The 15,234-nt window shown below is 38.9% G+C and overlaps 1 protein-coding gene across 6 annotated transcripts in view; it reads left to right on the top strand.

Moving 5' to 3' along the window:
- The window catches only part of LRRC4C (leucine rich repeat containing 4C), a 548,895-nt gene that overhangs the window by 7,600 nt on the left and 526,061 nt on the right, over nucleotides 1-15,234 (top strand). Inside the window, exon 2 of one of the 6 annotated variants that reach the window (XM_080396366.1) lies at nucleotides 14,615-14,769. The exons of 4 other annotated variants lie outside the window; for them this stretch is intronic. The gene's annotated coding sequence lies outside the window, so the exon portion shown is untranslated. Of the gene's footprint in view, nucleotides 1-1,198; nucleotides 14,770-15,234 lie in introns of those variants that run through there. One more of the 6 variants, XM_080396383.1, reaches the window with a different exon arrangement.

Below are 15,234 nucleotides of genomic sequence, written 5' to 3'. Positions count from 1 at the left end.
GGAAGGAAAAATAGAGCAGAGATTACCCTAAAGACAAAAGTAGTTTCATATTCTTGTAAGGGTACAAGCAGGTATTGCATTGTACAGGCTACACATGGAAGAAAATTTTACTTTTGCATGCAGTGAAAGTGTGTTTTGGCAGTTTGGGTGGGGGAAAACAGGTAATAGAATGTTCTAAGTATCTTGAGCATATGCTTCAGAAATGCCACTTAATCAGGTCCCAAGTCTCATTTTAATTTGAGCAAGGGTAGGCAGAGCAAGGCTAATAACAGGAGTGGTGTTACTGAAACTGCATAAAGGATTTGGGTCTCTCTTGAAAAAGCTTTGAAAACGTAAGAAGCCTTGGATTTTGACTGAAATTTGAGCTTCAGTTCCTTAAACAAAAGAATATATATTAAGAATAACTGGGAGTACTGCCTCACCACAGACTATTCAATTACTGTATTGCAATGGGTTTGTAAATATTAATCAAGTAATGTTCAAATGCAATCATTCTGCAGGTGGAATTGCAATCTGGTTCTGAAAACAAATTAGATGGGAGACAGACATAGTTTAGATCCCATTTAGGCAAAAGGAGTATGTGAACTGGAGAAGGGTGCAGGCCCAGGAAAACAAGAGTTTTAGTTAGAAGTTTATATGGGTATGTGCTAAACTTGAGTTTAGATGAGGTTGTTGGGGGAATTATGGGAGTGCTGGGTTTGTGATAGTTGATATTTGGATCAGCTGAATTCAGGGAGTCTGAAGCAAATTGAGGCATGCAGAAGAGGTAATTTAATATGTAGGTATGCAAGAACCTAAGAATCCAGAGATGATAATCAAATTAAATGACTGATGCATTGAAAATTTGTATCTTAAAGGAAATATAAAGTAATTTAACTAAATGAGTAGGCATTTTAGTTCATTTCTGGAAAACCAGTACTGTGATTTCTGGAGTTCAGGAGCGAGACCTTAGAATATTTACCTGTGGCAATTTTTATGCAATCATCCACATGTCTTCCAATGAAAAATGTAAGTCAAAACTGTGTAAGCTTTGAAGATTTCTAGTGACTAAAAATTGTGAATTACTTTATATTTTTGCCTCTAGAATATGCAGAGGAGTTTGGCTGATTTAACGTGTGGCTAGATTAATGTAACCTGGTTGTCAGGTAGTAAATACCATGCATTTTCTTTATGTGCTTCAGGTTTCATATCATGCCTGATCCATGTTTCTTTTGCCTCTGAAATATCAGTGGATGCTTGCAGTAGAGTGGGCCATAGGTAGCAGAGCTGCTCAGTGGCACCTCTTGTTTTCCTGTGACCTACAGCAAAGTATCTGTAATATTCACTGGAGAACAAAGTGGCCTCAGGGGTGCAAGGACTGCCTTAGTCCTGCCCCACAATTACCATGCGTTTTAGCTGAGTAGTAAGGGAGAGACTGTATAGCCTGACTTGTTAGCTTTCCTTTTTCCTCCTTTGTCATCGATATTCAGGGCTTGCTGTAGTAACCTGATGCCCTCCTTTTACAGAAGTCACAACCCTTTCAAACCACAAAAGATCCCTTCAAACTGGGATTCCCTTGACAATCAGCTTTATAGTTTAAGCGGCTTTACGCAATACTGAAAACAGTGACAGCTGAGAGAGGTAACTAGGAGGCTTCTTATATTACAAATACTTGGATGGGAATGTGTGCTTAAGGGTCTTAAGCTGCCTAAAAGAGTCTCTTAATCTGCCTTAATTCTTCTTATTTTATTCTTTTTCTGAAGGAGGCGGAGACACAAGATCTTTCCTTTCATTTAGATGAATAGAGAAGTTCCACACCTGTCTCCAGATAAATCAACTGCATTCTGTAGTGTGCGGGCTTGGGATACCACTTTCTAACGCATGAATCGTCAAAAGTCAGGGATTACTGCTTTAGATTTGTCCTATTTTGAGGGATGCATCTCTGCATTTCTACCTACATCTGAGCTTTTTTCCTCTCAAGGGGAATATTTGCCACCAGGCAAGTGGTGTTAATTATGTTGCTTTCCTGTATGGGAAGTATTAGATTAGAAGTTTAGAAAGAGAAGGTGGAATTTCCTTGATCCCACCAGTTCCTTCTTGTGAAGACTCAGATGAAACTTTCCAAGAATATTAGCTTTAATATTTTCTATTTATGAAGCACCTCATTTAATATATGGAATGTGTATGTTCTACTAGAGATGTTTACAGAATATGGAAAGACAAAGGAAACTTAGTAAAAGGTCTGTCCAAAATACATATATTTGTGGTGTTGTCACCGAAAACCATAAAAGGAAAACTGCAAACCAAATGATAGTTTGGAAAGCTGACAGTTAGTTTATTGCAGCACTGGGTGCATGGGCGATCTTTCCTCCAAACATGCACACCAAGCTACTCGAGGGTACACATTATATGCAGTAGAGTACTTGCATATTCATGTACATTACATATTCATTTTCATGCACGCACAGGATTGGTTACAAGTTTATTGCTTCTAGCGCAAATTAGTGATTGCAACACCTCATCAGCTTCTCTCCTCTTGCTGCCAGAACTTCTTCATTTGGAGACCTCTTTCTGCAGAATTTACATAACAATGTTCTTATCATTATCTCTTCTTTGTTTCCCAAGATTGACTCCCTTAATTAAAAGTCCTTTCAGTCATCAGTTTTGTTGATTTGAGATGGGGGTACTTAAGCATTAATGACTTGAGGGTGGGTCAGCTTGACCTAAACTTTGTGCACATCCTTGTTTAACTAAGTCAGTTTAGTAACTGGGGAGTTCAGGCAACAATGTAATTTGCCATTTGAAAGCAAAACTTTGCTGCGAATCGTGAGCGTTTCAGTGATTATTCTACCTGGAACTTTATGGAAGCTTTTGAGGTCTAGCATTGGATAAGCCTAACTTATTTCATCACCTCTTATCTGTCTGTGACATACATCTACATCTTTGTCTCTGGCTAAGGATAAGCCACTTCGAAGTCTTTCTGGCGTTGCCAGAAATAGGCTTTTCCACCAGCATCTTTCTCTATACACTTTTGGAAATGGGAAGGGAAACTTCAGGAGAAAAATGTTACAAAGTGATGATCTTGAGAATGCAGAGGAAATAGGAATGGATGAAGCTACTACTCTGATATTCATAAACATTTACTTTGATAGTGGAAGTGATTTTTGTATTATGTTGAGGGAGGAGAAAGTGCATTTTGGAAAGTTCACAGATTTAGAAAATTAATAATACTCGAGAAGATACCGCATATTTTAAACTGTGACATACTTATTTCCTAAGGTTATTTTGTCCAGGTTAAATGTCTATTGTACAATGAGAGTGCTCTTTTTTTTTTAATAGGAAACTGTGCCTGAGATTTTAACACTTAAATTCTTTTACTTCTGAATATTGCTGATAGTTCCGTGTTGTTTAACTGTAATTGGTGTACTAGAAGGCTGCTTTCATGATCTTGTCCAGGCCCTCAGGCCACAGAAATCAGTAGGTAGTTTCAATCAGGATGTCAGTTGATGAGAATAAGCATTTGGCCTCCAGTTGTTGTTCTACATATTATTGTCTAAATAGTACTTTTCAAATGTAGGTGCATTTCTGCAATCACTTCGGGCTTAGGCATGTTTAATTATTTAAGCCTAGTAGTAAGCACTACAAGAAGCAGTGGAGGAAAGGTCACTGGATGAAGAAGCATTTCTTCTACAAAAGACTCTGATGTTGCATGTGATTTTAGTAAGATAATACAGACACTAGAAAACATTAAGAATTTAAGGTTACACAGGCCTTATGCCATTGTTAGTAATGGGACTGAAAATTGCACTGTTAGTGTAATACTCTGATTTTTTTTTTTTTTTTTTAATATTACAAAGGAAAGGAAATGCTGCAATTGTTTCAGTTTCTAAAACAAATTATGAATACACTCCTAATTTTTATGGAAACCGTCGTCTTAAAAGGTAATACCTCTTAAACATATAATACAGTTGGAAAGAGCAAAACACTATCATGGCTATATTAAAAATGCTTTGGGCAAGACTACTAGTGTAGAACTATGGTGGTTTGGGTGGTTTTAACATCAAGCCTTCAAGTCTGCTACTTGAGATCTAGTGTTTTCCTTGTTTCCTGCAGTTCTCTAGAGTCTCAATTTTATTTTTATGCCTTGAGGTTAATACTGAGAAGTTGTGTGGATGATAGGAAATTAAACTAATGCATTTTGCCCTTGGTTTTGCCCCAGATTGGAAGTTGTTGTGGAATACCATTCTTTACATAGACTTGTCTCCCAATAAAGGAAAAAATACACCTAACCAATACTCTTCTTGTCCTGCTCACTGAACCCCAATAGAATAGTCAATATGCACTGCCTTTAAGTTAGGGTAATGCTTTGACCCTTTTGGAGGGAGCAGGCTCTTTTTCTGTGCTTGTTGACATTATGGAGATTCAGGTAGCTGTGATTAGAAGAACAGTCTTGTATTTGATCTACTATAACAATATGCAGCTACTCTGTGATCTGTCTTACTTGCTTTTGCTTTCTGTATGACCTGTTTTCCTGTAGGGTAAAGAATGTATAGATTTATATACTGTATGGGCTACTAAAACTGTTATTGAGCTATTGCATTAAACTGGTAAATTGCTCCCCCAGTGCATGGCTACTGCCCTTCAGGACAGAAATGAGAAGCTTCCCTGACACCACCTTGTGTACTGACACGTGCTATTTCTGATTAACTTGCTTTCTCTGTGTTACAGTAACAAATATCTTTAATGGCATTTCATTATACATACAATGTCCTGAGTTTCATAAGATGAAGAAATGCTTTTACTTGCTTGGGCTTTCAGTCTCTGCTTGCAGGCACTCAGTGAACAGTAATAATTTTTTAAAATTTGTTGTTGAATGGCTATTAAAATTCAGTCATTTCATGAGACAAAGTAATATTTCCCTTCTGAGACCGTACTATTTAACTTGGCAGAACTGGAACAAAACAGGATGCACCATCAATTCAATGCAGTAAGGGTCAAGGCTGTGGTTCAGATATGTTCTTTTGCTACCTGTGACCTTTTAAAGGCAAAATTATTATATTAAGACGCTCCTCCCCAGGCAGGACTAAGGATCAGAACACTGGTGTTGCTTTGCCTTCTGCATTACCTTTAGTGGCCAAATGCGTTTAAAATTATACTGCAGTAGTGCAAGACAGAGAGGACAGAGAAATGGATCACACTGGAGATGCCTACATCTGTACTGGCTGCACCAAGCCCTGGATAAAACTGATGCAACTGCCATGATGTTGGATGAGAGGGCAATAAAGGTGGATCACAGTGTCAAGATAGCGGGCAGCCTTCATGTAATTTTAGGGTATAAGTAGGAACTAGACTACTAGCAAGGTTATTTTGGTTTTGTTTCTAAACATTGGCATTGTTAATTCATTCTTTTTCTTTGCTTGCTTGCTTTTGCTATGCTGGTAAGGATGGAGATGAAATATGCAAGCAACTTCTGACTCATTCTATTCTACACCAGCTGGTCAAAGAATAATTTGAGAAGCATTAAACAAGAGCTGAGTCACTAAACCAACCATGAAGTTTTGACGTGCTGTATTGGAGGTTATGTCTTTCCATTGTTTTGCACAGCCTGTGGCGTGAAGCTCCAGTCATAGTCTGTACTGCAGCTTGCATTAACACATTATGTTACAAATCATGCTCTGGAATTGAAAGGTAGGTTGTGTTTCCCTCAAAGGTAGAAACAACAAAAGCAGAACTGTGGGATCAGTTTGAGTAATAGAGATGAATATTACAAAACCCATGCTGGTGGTGTGCTGCTTCAATTGCTCTGTAGCTGTGTAAGCAAACCAGAGGGCTGACACTGCTCTCTGAGAACACTGACATGTAAAACTCAGAATAGTTGGACCTTGCAGCAGCATTGGGGCTTAGAGACCCTCCAGCAGTCCAGCCAGCTAATCCCAGCAAGGGATCTACTTGCAGTGTTTAGTAAAATAACCCCTGTAGCAAGAGTTTTAAAGAGGTAAGGCTATGGTACGTCAACCTGCAGTCGTGCATTTAGAGGAGCCTATGTTCCCTGAAGATGATCCATATGGCATTTAATGGATATGGAGATTATAGGTTTCCATCAAAAAGTAATAGGACTACATGGTGATTACTCTTAAATTTATGGAACATAATAAAACATTAATCTAGCATTTTCCTGTAGGACTTGTTGAACTACACCATAGCATTTAATGTTTGGGATGTAATTTTCTATTGAACTTGGTGGGAGGATCCAAAAATAGAAAACTGATTACAAAGCAGGTTATGTTTTTTTTTCCCTTTGTATATATTCCTTACAGAGCAAGTATATTTACATTTAAGTTTTTGTGTGGAGTGAAGCACAGAAGAACAGTATAACTTTTTGCCTTGTCACTTCTGTTGTGGTACAGAGGATACATTTAAAACATTAAGTTAACTTGCTGTTAACATTATTTCTATATTTAAGGCTCATCTACATTAGGTAAAACGAGTATCACATAATCAGGAGAGATTGTTCGTAAGTGTGTGAAATAGGAAAGGAAGGTTCATAAAGATGGTAGCTTTGACTTCTATTTATGGAAGCCACCATCTTAATGCCAAAGCTATTTAAAGTTTTCAGTTCTCGGGCACAATAGAGGCAACATTGAAACAGCGTATACATTCAGTAGTATGTATATACTCTTCCTTTATAAAGTTTTAAAATAATAAAAAAAATCCAAATCAGAACAAGATGAAGAAGCACCAGATCCTTCAAGATCGCTCCTACTACCCTCTGTGTAAATCTAACTACAGTTTAAATAATACATTTACTAACATTTTAGTCTTGTTATGATGTTCTGTCACTGTCAGAACAAGGTTGTGTTGTCTATCAAAATAGTTTGGGCTGCTTTGCTTTATGAAATAATTTGAGTTGAATTCACATTTTGATCTCAGATCTTCATAAATACAGATACTGCTCTTGTCATTGTTCTCTTAATGCTGCATGATGCTAACTTTTCCAGACTTTGGTCAGTGGGTAGCACAATATTTATTTAGAAATGCATTCCTGTTCTCATGTCTACAGGTGGAAATAATGTACATGTGTGTGCACACACCTATTTCTTCAGAAGGTTCAAGTGCCTCTGTCATACTCATTTCTGCTACAACAGAAGCAAATTTTTCTGTTCAGAACATTAAAACTTCTTGTACTTGCAAGGTGAACAACTATCAGAATTTTTTTAGATGACCTTTTTGCTTTTCCTGCAGTCCGTGGAACGAATCATCAAATGTATTGGGTTGAAAGGGACATTAAAGACCATATAGTTCAAATCCCCCTGCCATGGGCAGGGACACCTTCCACCAGACCAGGTTGCTCAAAGCCCCATCCAGCCTCGCCTTGAACACCGCCAGGGATGGGGCATCCACAGCTTCTCTGGGCAGCCTGTTCTAGTGTCTCACCACCTTCACAGTAAAGAATTTCTTCCTAATTTCTAATCTAAAGATACCCTCTTCCAGTTTAAAGCCATTATCCTTTGTCCTACCACTACAGGCTCTACTAAAAAATTGTCCCCATCTTTCTTATAAGCCCCCTTTGGGTACTGGAAGGCTGCTATGAAGTCTCCATGGAGCCTTCTCTTCAAGGTCAAGTTTCAACTGAAGAGTTGGAACGGGTGTTTCTCCTTCCTCCCATCTTGTCTATAAAAATTAGTTGCAAGTTTTTCTTACTATAGCCCCTTGCCTCCTCTCCTGTAGGAGCAGATCTGCATGGTGTTTCCTCTGGCAAGTCTTTTTGAAATATTGTATCTGGAGCCAAGCATTGAAAGTCTATTTCAGCGAGCCCTATCTCTACTTTAAATCTTACAAGTTCTTGCCTTTGCCATTTTTTCTGGACTTCTTACTGCGTTTTATCATGATTGAAAGCAGACAGTTTAAAAATCAGTTTGTTTTCTTCATGACCTGGAACTGCTTTATGCATAGTCCTTAAAGAAGCATAATTTCTAAATTCAATTTATCGTGGTGCAGCATAGGCCTTGGGAATGTGAAGCATGGTGTCCCACACCCAGTTGCAACTTGAAGGGGAATGGAGTGGGGTAAGGAGCCCCAAGGGGGATAGGGTGTTGGCTGCTGGACTGAGGGGAGAGGTGGGAAGGAGAAGAGAGGCTCCTGGGCAGCCCTGCTGGGTTTTCAACAGAAATCTAGTAACACGAGTGGGTTCATATTTTGCCTTGGGTGAGAAATGGGGTGGTAGCTTGCCTTCACACCCAGAGTAGGAAAAGCTGGCTGGGAATGAAGCTGTAAAGAGATTCCACAGGCCTGCCGGTCACTTGGCAAGCCTTTCTGATGCTTCTCAGGGAGCAGACTGACTGGAAGAGAGCAAGAGGCAGGATTCCGCCTGGTCATGGAGCTGAGCGATGGCACTGGAGGTGGCAGAGGCACGTGGGGTTCACACTGCTGAGAATGAAGTCGGAACCTGGTCTTTGCCAGTGTGGTGTGTACACAACGGCAAGGAAAGAGGAGGGGGTGTGAGTGAGGAGGGAAGGCTGACGGGTTTTGTGGAAGGTGTCCCTGCCCGGGGCAGGCCGTTGGAGTAGATGATTTTTGGAGGTCCCTTCGAACCCCAACCGTTCTGTGACTGGTGTGGGCGCAGGTGCCGTGCTTGGCGCTGGGCACTAGGGGGTGCTGTAGGGCCGCTCCCTTCCCCGCGGCCGGGCAGGGCTGGGCTCCTGCCGACGCCTCCGGACTCTGCCGGGCTGGCCTCGTTGCGGCAGAGCTCTCTAAGATGAGGCAGGGGTTCTGACAACTCTTTCATTAGCTGCAAGTACTGATGTGGCTTAGTATGCTTACAGGGAAGTACATCAATCCAATAAAAATGAGGTAAAATGTGTTTCTTACCCCTCCCAATCCCCCCCTCTCCCGTTTTCTCATACAATAACTTTTCCTGATACAGAAATTTAATTCTGTTATTACCCAGTTCTGACCTAAAAAGATGGCTAACGTTTAGGGTTTGAAATACACCCTTAGGAAGAGATGTTGATAAAAATAACAGCTGAATCAGTTCACCGAGTAGGGGAAGGAATTGAGCAGCAGAACAATAATCTTAAGCTTATTTCAGACACTGAAGAGTCAAAAAACCAGGCCTCAATCCTTAGAGAAAGTGTTAGGAGGCTTTTGTTTGTGGTATATCAGTTTTGATTGCTCTGATCTTTTTTTGCTGCCTGTTACTGGACTGATGAATGTGGATTGTCCCTAAGCCATCTCTGCCCCCCAGAGGTTCCTGTTTAAGGTACCTGGTTCCATGAAGGAGACTAACACAATCTTGAAAGTATAACCTGTGCTCCTTATTCACACCTTGGAAAAATGAAATTTTTTTCAATTATAAAACAGATCTGTTTTGTAGATGGGAGAATACAGAATGCCCTACCTTCCCTTTTTATTTTTTCCTCTGATTTTTTTTCTGCACTGTTTCCTCCACCACAGGGTCCTTTTGCCAGGTTGGATTTGGTTAGTGTGGAATGTTAGAAAGTAAATGACACTACTTTGGATCTACAAAGTGCTTTTCAAAACAGTGTCTTGTTTAGTTTCTAGATGCACAGTGAATATTCCCCCTTGAGAGAAAAAGTCTAGCTGGCTGCTTATGCTAGAATAGCTAGTAGACTTAGTTCTTTAGGAATCAGAGTAAACTCCCATTGATACAAATATCAAATGTTCAGAACTCTTGTTTCATAATTCTTGTGGATTTTGGTGTGTATAATCACGTTACTTTTACCTGGGTCATGTCTTTTAAGGTGGTTCTTCTGTCATAATGTCTTAAAGTTGCAAGACCTGAAATCATCAGTTCTATCCGTAATAAAAGCTCTTCAGCAAAGGGCTAAACGTTGTGCAGATTCCACAGCTGTAAAATATTGAAGTTTTTTTTTTTATCTCAGTTCAAAACTGGCCCACCTAGAAGTTATGACTATAAAAATGAAACATCATGTCTCTATGAGATGTCCAGTCATGTCTAGTCTCTAATGATTTGGAAAGTGATGACATATCTGTAGTGTACTTCACTAACAGTATAACAGAATATGTGACTGAATTTGAATAACTGTTATCTTCGTTTTTGTGTTAATCAATCTGACCTTTGAAATATGTTATTTTATTATTCTTGCCTGTCATGTAGAACTACTTTTGCAGTAGGAAATTCAGGGGCTTGATTTAGATGAACCAAGTGATTTCATAAGTCATTAATACTTATGAATCCAGCAGTATAAAAAAGACAACCAACCCACACCACTACTTCTTTTAATGTAAGCATGATTAATTTTAGACTTAACCTGGAAATATATTCTTCCTTGTCCCCCGCTTAAAAATAAATAAAAAAATTAATAAATAAAATCTGTATCTGTAAAATGGAAGTGTCCGTGAAGTTTTATAAGCTTAGAGAGAGAATAGTTCTTGAAGTCTTTCAGGACTGCCTTGAAAAGCCTTATAGAAACGGGACTATTTTTCTTCTGGATTTCTTTCAACTATCAGAATTTCTTTGAGAACCACCAGCCTTTGCTTTTCTGAAAACACATTACTCCTTGTGTCAGCTGCTTAAATGGCAGCTGATGCCAGGATTTTATATGTATATGAAAGGCCATGGTACAAATCAAAACCATATGCATAGAGGACCATAATACATCTGTTACTGGAAATGAGATGCATTAACATGATGGAAATGATCCGAATTCTAATATATGCATAGGAAAGGGGGGAAGATGGGTGCTCATAGTAAGGCATGCTAAAGATGTATCTTTTAAAGCATTTTATAACCATTTAAAAATGTTATTTTTGTCATCCTTGTGGAAAAAAAAACAACTGTTCACTTTCCAGATGGAAAATAATTTCAAGATATTGGCAATTCTGGTTTCTGTTGGGGTAACACTTAGAGTTCCTTGCTCCTAAGCTAACATGCACCCATTCATTATGTTTTCATAAGGGTTAAGCATTTTGGACATACCAGGTATCCTGTGAACTAGAGGTCCGGTGCAACACTGAGTATTTCAGTTAACTGGATAGTATAAATGCCCCTTCAGGAAAATCCTTCTGCATATTTAAATTGTGCATGTAAAAAAAAACTTGTAATGAAATGTGCCATAGTTTACCTCTGCATCTTGAGTTAAGGTATTTCTTTCTTTAGGATGTTTAAGAACAAAGAAATAGGTTATCACCTAGGAAATTACTTCCATATAACTCTTTAAAGGACTGAAACATAGGTGTGAATTAGAAAAAAAAAATTAAAACATCACAGTATCTTCTTGGGTTTTTTCTTTAGCTGTAAAGAGAGTAATACTAGTGTTTGAAAGATGCACTTTGCAGCACTGTAATTGATCCTTTCTCCTGCTTGGAACTGGGCCCTTTATTAATAGATTGTGGAGTTGGCAGTAATTTTAGCGTTTTTTTGGAAACAGTTATTTACTTCCACTTCTATCTCGCTTTCTTTTCTTATCTGCATAAACTTTGTCCTTTTCTGGCAAGAAAGCATTTTTCTTTCCCTCTAGAAATCTCACTTGACATTTAGCAAGGGACGTTTGTAAGAATGTCAGATTGATGAGAGCTGTTTGCTGAAGTCTCACCATGTTCATTCAGCTGAACAATATCTGTTGTTAACAGCCATAATTATTATGAACAGGTTTAAAAGGACAAGCTTATTGCTGTACTTTGGCAACATGCTTTTGAGCTGCTGGTTTCACAGTATTAATACTTGACACTTTACATTGCTTTTCATCATCAAAGTGCTTACAGATACCAAGTAATTAAATGCATTAGAGGCTATCTGTAGGTTCCTTGATTGGGGGGACAGTAAATAACTACTTCATTTATATTGTACAATTTGTGAATATTTAGGTTCACAATGGCAAGCAATAGATAGAGATGTGACCCTTGTAGTTGAGCGATGACTTTTCAGTTTTGTTGAAGACTTTCAGACTTGGTTTCACTTTACCATATACCCTATGAGAATTCAGTAACTATAAAGTCTTTCTTCTTTGGTAAGAAAAGAGACCACAGGTGTGGCTCTGCAACAAGATGAGGCAGCAGAATCACCTTATTGAAGCTGCTTGAGTGAGAAGTTCCAGGAGCCTTGGGAAAAATCAAATAAATCAAGTTTTGGAGTTACAAATGTGCAGTACTTGCAATACAAGTGACCTGACCCACAAGTTGGATTACTGAATCTTATAGTCCTTTAGTTTTTAGATAGGGTCTCTTGTCAGGTGAGCTCCTACTGATTGTTGTTCTGCAAAGAAAAATGGAATCAAAGGTAGCTTACTGGACATAATGGAATTGTCATGTGTTTTCTAAAGCTTCTCAGTTAGCTAAACATGGGATGATTGAAAAACAAGAGATTCTTGTGCTAGATTTATTATATTTTACTTTATTATGCATACAGCTCTGGGCAGATATGTTATCAGATATGTACTTGAGCCCAGGCTGTAGTGATTACTTGTGCTACTTGATAAAAACATTGCTGCATAGTAGCCTAAGTGGCAATCGGGCTATATGTTAGGAAAAGAAAGCACGCATTTGGCTAGTTGACTTTCAGTACTGAGTATACCTGACAGAGAATGGAACTTGTCTTACCTATGTGTTTCATGTGTATGATGACACTAAAGCTAGAAATCATGATGTGGCTAAATAGCTACTACAAATTTTTCCTTACATTTTTGGGAGAACATCAAATTTGTGGAGGTATCTTTGCATTGGTCCTTTTAGTCTGAGGTGGAGGGAGAAATATGTACTTCCTTTATTTTTTAAGTTTGGAAGAAGGTGATTGTAAATGAGTTTCAATACATGAACTTAGAAGCATCATCAACTGTGTAATTTGTAGTTTGGGCATTTATATACATCATTACCAAGAATTATGAAATAATGTTTAGCTGATTAATATTCCTGGTTAACTGAAGTGTGCTTAGAACAGCTGTGCTAAGCTTGAAACTGTGTGACACATTTGAGCCTTTTAGACTTGAGAGTGATTAGCAAGAGATCTCAAAGCTGGATTTTCTTAGACCTTGTGTGCTTTTTTTGCATAAGCAAGCAGAAGTCACTTTGAAAAGTTCTCCACACTTACTAATTCTTATTGCAAAGTTAATAACTATATTTGTTTCAAAAGGCTTGCATGCATAGTAGTTGAATTTTCATAATCTGATCTTTATTTGGACACACGAATTGGAATTGAGCTTTTAAAAATTCAGGCCTTTGTTCCCCCTGGCATTGTTTAGATTCAGTTATCGTATTTTAGCTTTACACCCTCCCCTTCCCTGCTTTATATATATGCAGTTTTGGACAAAGCATGACTTGTCATCACGAGACGCTCTGGTTGCTCACTGACATAGCTGGGAAATTGTAGCCCCTGTCTCTCTGGGTTGAGTTTTTAGCCAGTCAGGTGTTGCTTTTCTTTCAAGTCCTGAGGTGCTGATAAATAACCAAGATCATCCACCTTTCATTAGCTTGCTAGCTTCCAGTGAGCCTTAGTTACCACTTTACAGCTCCTCTTTTGGAGAAATTGTCTGAACTGAACCTGAATAGCATCGTTGGTTTTCTGTCTCTGAATTAGAGATAACCAGTTTGGGGAAGGGGGGGTGATTCACAAACCTTAAATACACAAAGCTTCACAATGTGCTTTTTATGATCCTTGTCTACTTACCTATTTAGTGATGTTTCATATTATAAGGAATTATATTCATTTTGGGAATGATTTCTGGTGAAATGGAGATTATGGAGGGAGAGACTAACCCACTTGGAGGCCAAAAGGTAGGCAGATCAAAGAACAGCCTTGTTTAGCTGTGAGTTTGGAAGGACATCAGAATGGTGTCTGTCCTGTCCACAGAAGATTCAGTTATACTCATGTCATTTTTGGCAGATGTCTAATTTCTTTTTAAAGACTTTCAATAATGAAGACTACGCAGACTCCCTAAGCAATTTTTTCCTTTACATGAAGCTAGTGAGCTGTCATTGAGAAGGTGCCTGTAGAGTTTGTATATTATAAATACAACTTATAATAATGCTGTCAGTGCCCCCATCCATTCACCAACACACTCATCCTTATTCCCACCAGCATGTGCCTGATGATTTTACAGATTATGGTCCTTTAATTAGAACATGGCAAACTCTGCCAGAGAATGAGGTTCCCAGGCCCAGTGCATATTTGTGTATTCTGCCAGACTATTGCTAGGGATTTGGTTTCACTTGAGGCTAGTTGTGGGGAGTTTGCAGGCATTTCTTCTGAAATGTGATTGAGGAAAGTGGCAGCTGCTAAGGACAATAATGTGAAGAACTCATGTTTAGGGTTTAATTTCTTCCTAGTATCTTGTGGTTTGCTATTTGAAGTCATATTCCTTGTAACCTCTTCCCTCCAGCACAGGGTATGTTTTCATAAACAGCACGTAATGGATTTGATGATATTTTATGTGAGCAGGGATGAGTTTCCATACTCAAAAGGTAGGGATATCAGATAAGTGATAAGAGCAGATGGCACTGTCATTATCAAAAGAAAACAGCTAAAGAAGTTGCTTGAGACAGGGAAGTGAATCAAAGAATACTGTGTATGAGCATGCTCTCAGCCGTCTTTACATAATTACCATTTTAGATTGAGCTCATACCTTCTTATGCTGCTTTTGCTGCTTTGTTCTGCTGTCAGGTGCAAGTGTGCCCTCCCTTTGCGTTGTAGACAAAGAAACATGGCAGAGCTGTTGACCTAGGAAGCAACTAAGCAGGAGGACATAGGAGAGGAAAGTCCTCTCATGGTTGGAGTCCGTCCCACATGACCAAGCGGAGGAACAGAGCTAGGGCAAGGTAGGAATCCTGCGAGTTTTTGAAAACCTCAGGCCTTGCACAAGAACTGGAACTAAGCAGTCTTGTTTATTTCTGCAAGTGCTCTGTATGGTTTGATCTGCCATATGTGTTTAGTTGCTTGCAGTTCTTACTTGCTAAGATTTATGAAGTCTCCGTAATGTAGCTGCAGCTTGATAGTGTTCCCCTCCTAGGCAGTTACACCAGCTAGATACTCTAAGGTGAATCAAATCAGTGTTGAAACTTTGAGCCTTGAGGCTGTGGAGAGAAATGCTTTTGAATGGTCTTGGCTTGGGGCTAGAAAGTGAAATTTCTGCATGCTCCTTCCTGACTTGTAAGCAGGTTTTTGTCACCCCTCACGCCTCCTGAAAAAACCCAAACCAAGGTTCTGTAAAGCTGGGTCTGTGAATGTAGTGTAATGTAATGCTCCTCAGTCTTTGGCTGTCTGGAGAAATGTTTACTGGTTGT

This window comes from Falco punctatus (assembly GCF_963210335.1).
Source record: "Falco punctatus genome assembly, chromosome: 7".
Lineage (NCBI taxonomy): Eukaryota > Metazoa > Chordata > Aves > Falconiformes > Falconidae > Falco > Falco punctatus.
This window is presented reverse-complemented; position numbering and strand designations above follow the sequence as displayed.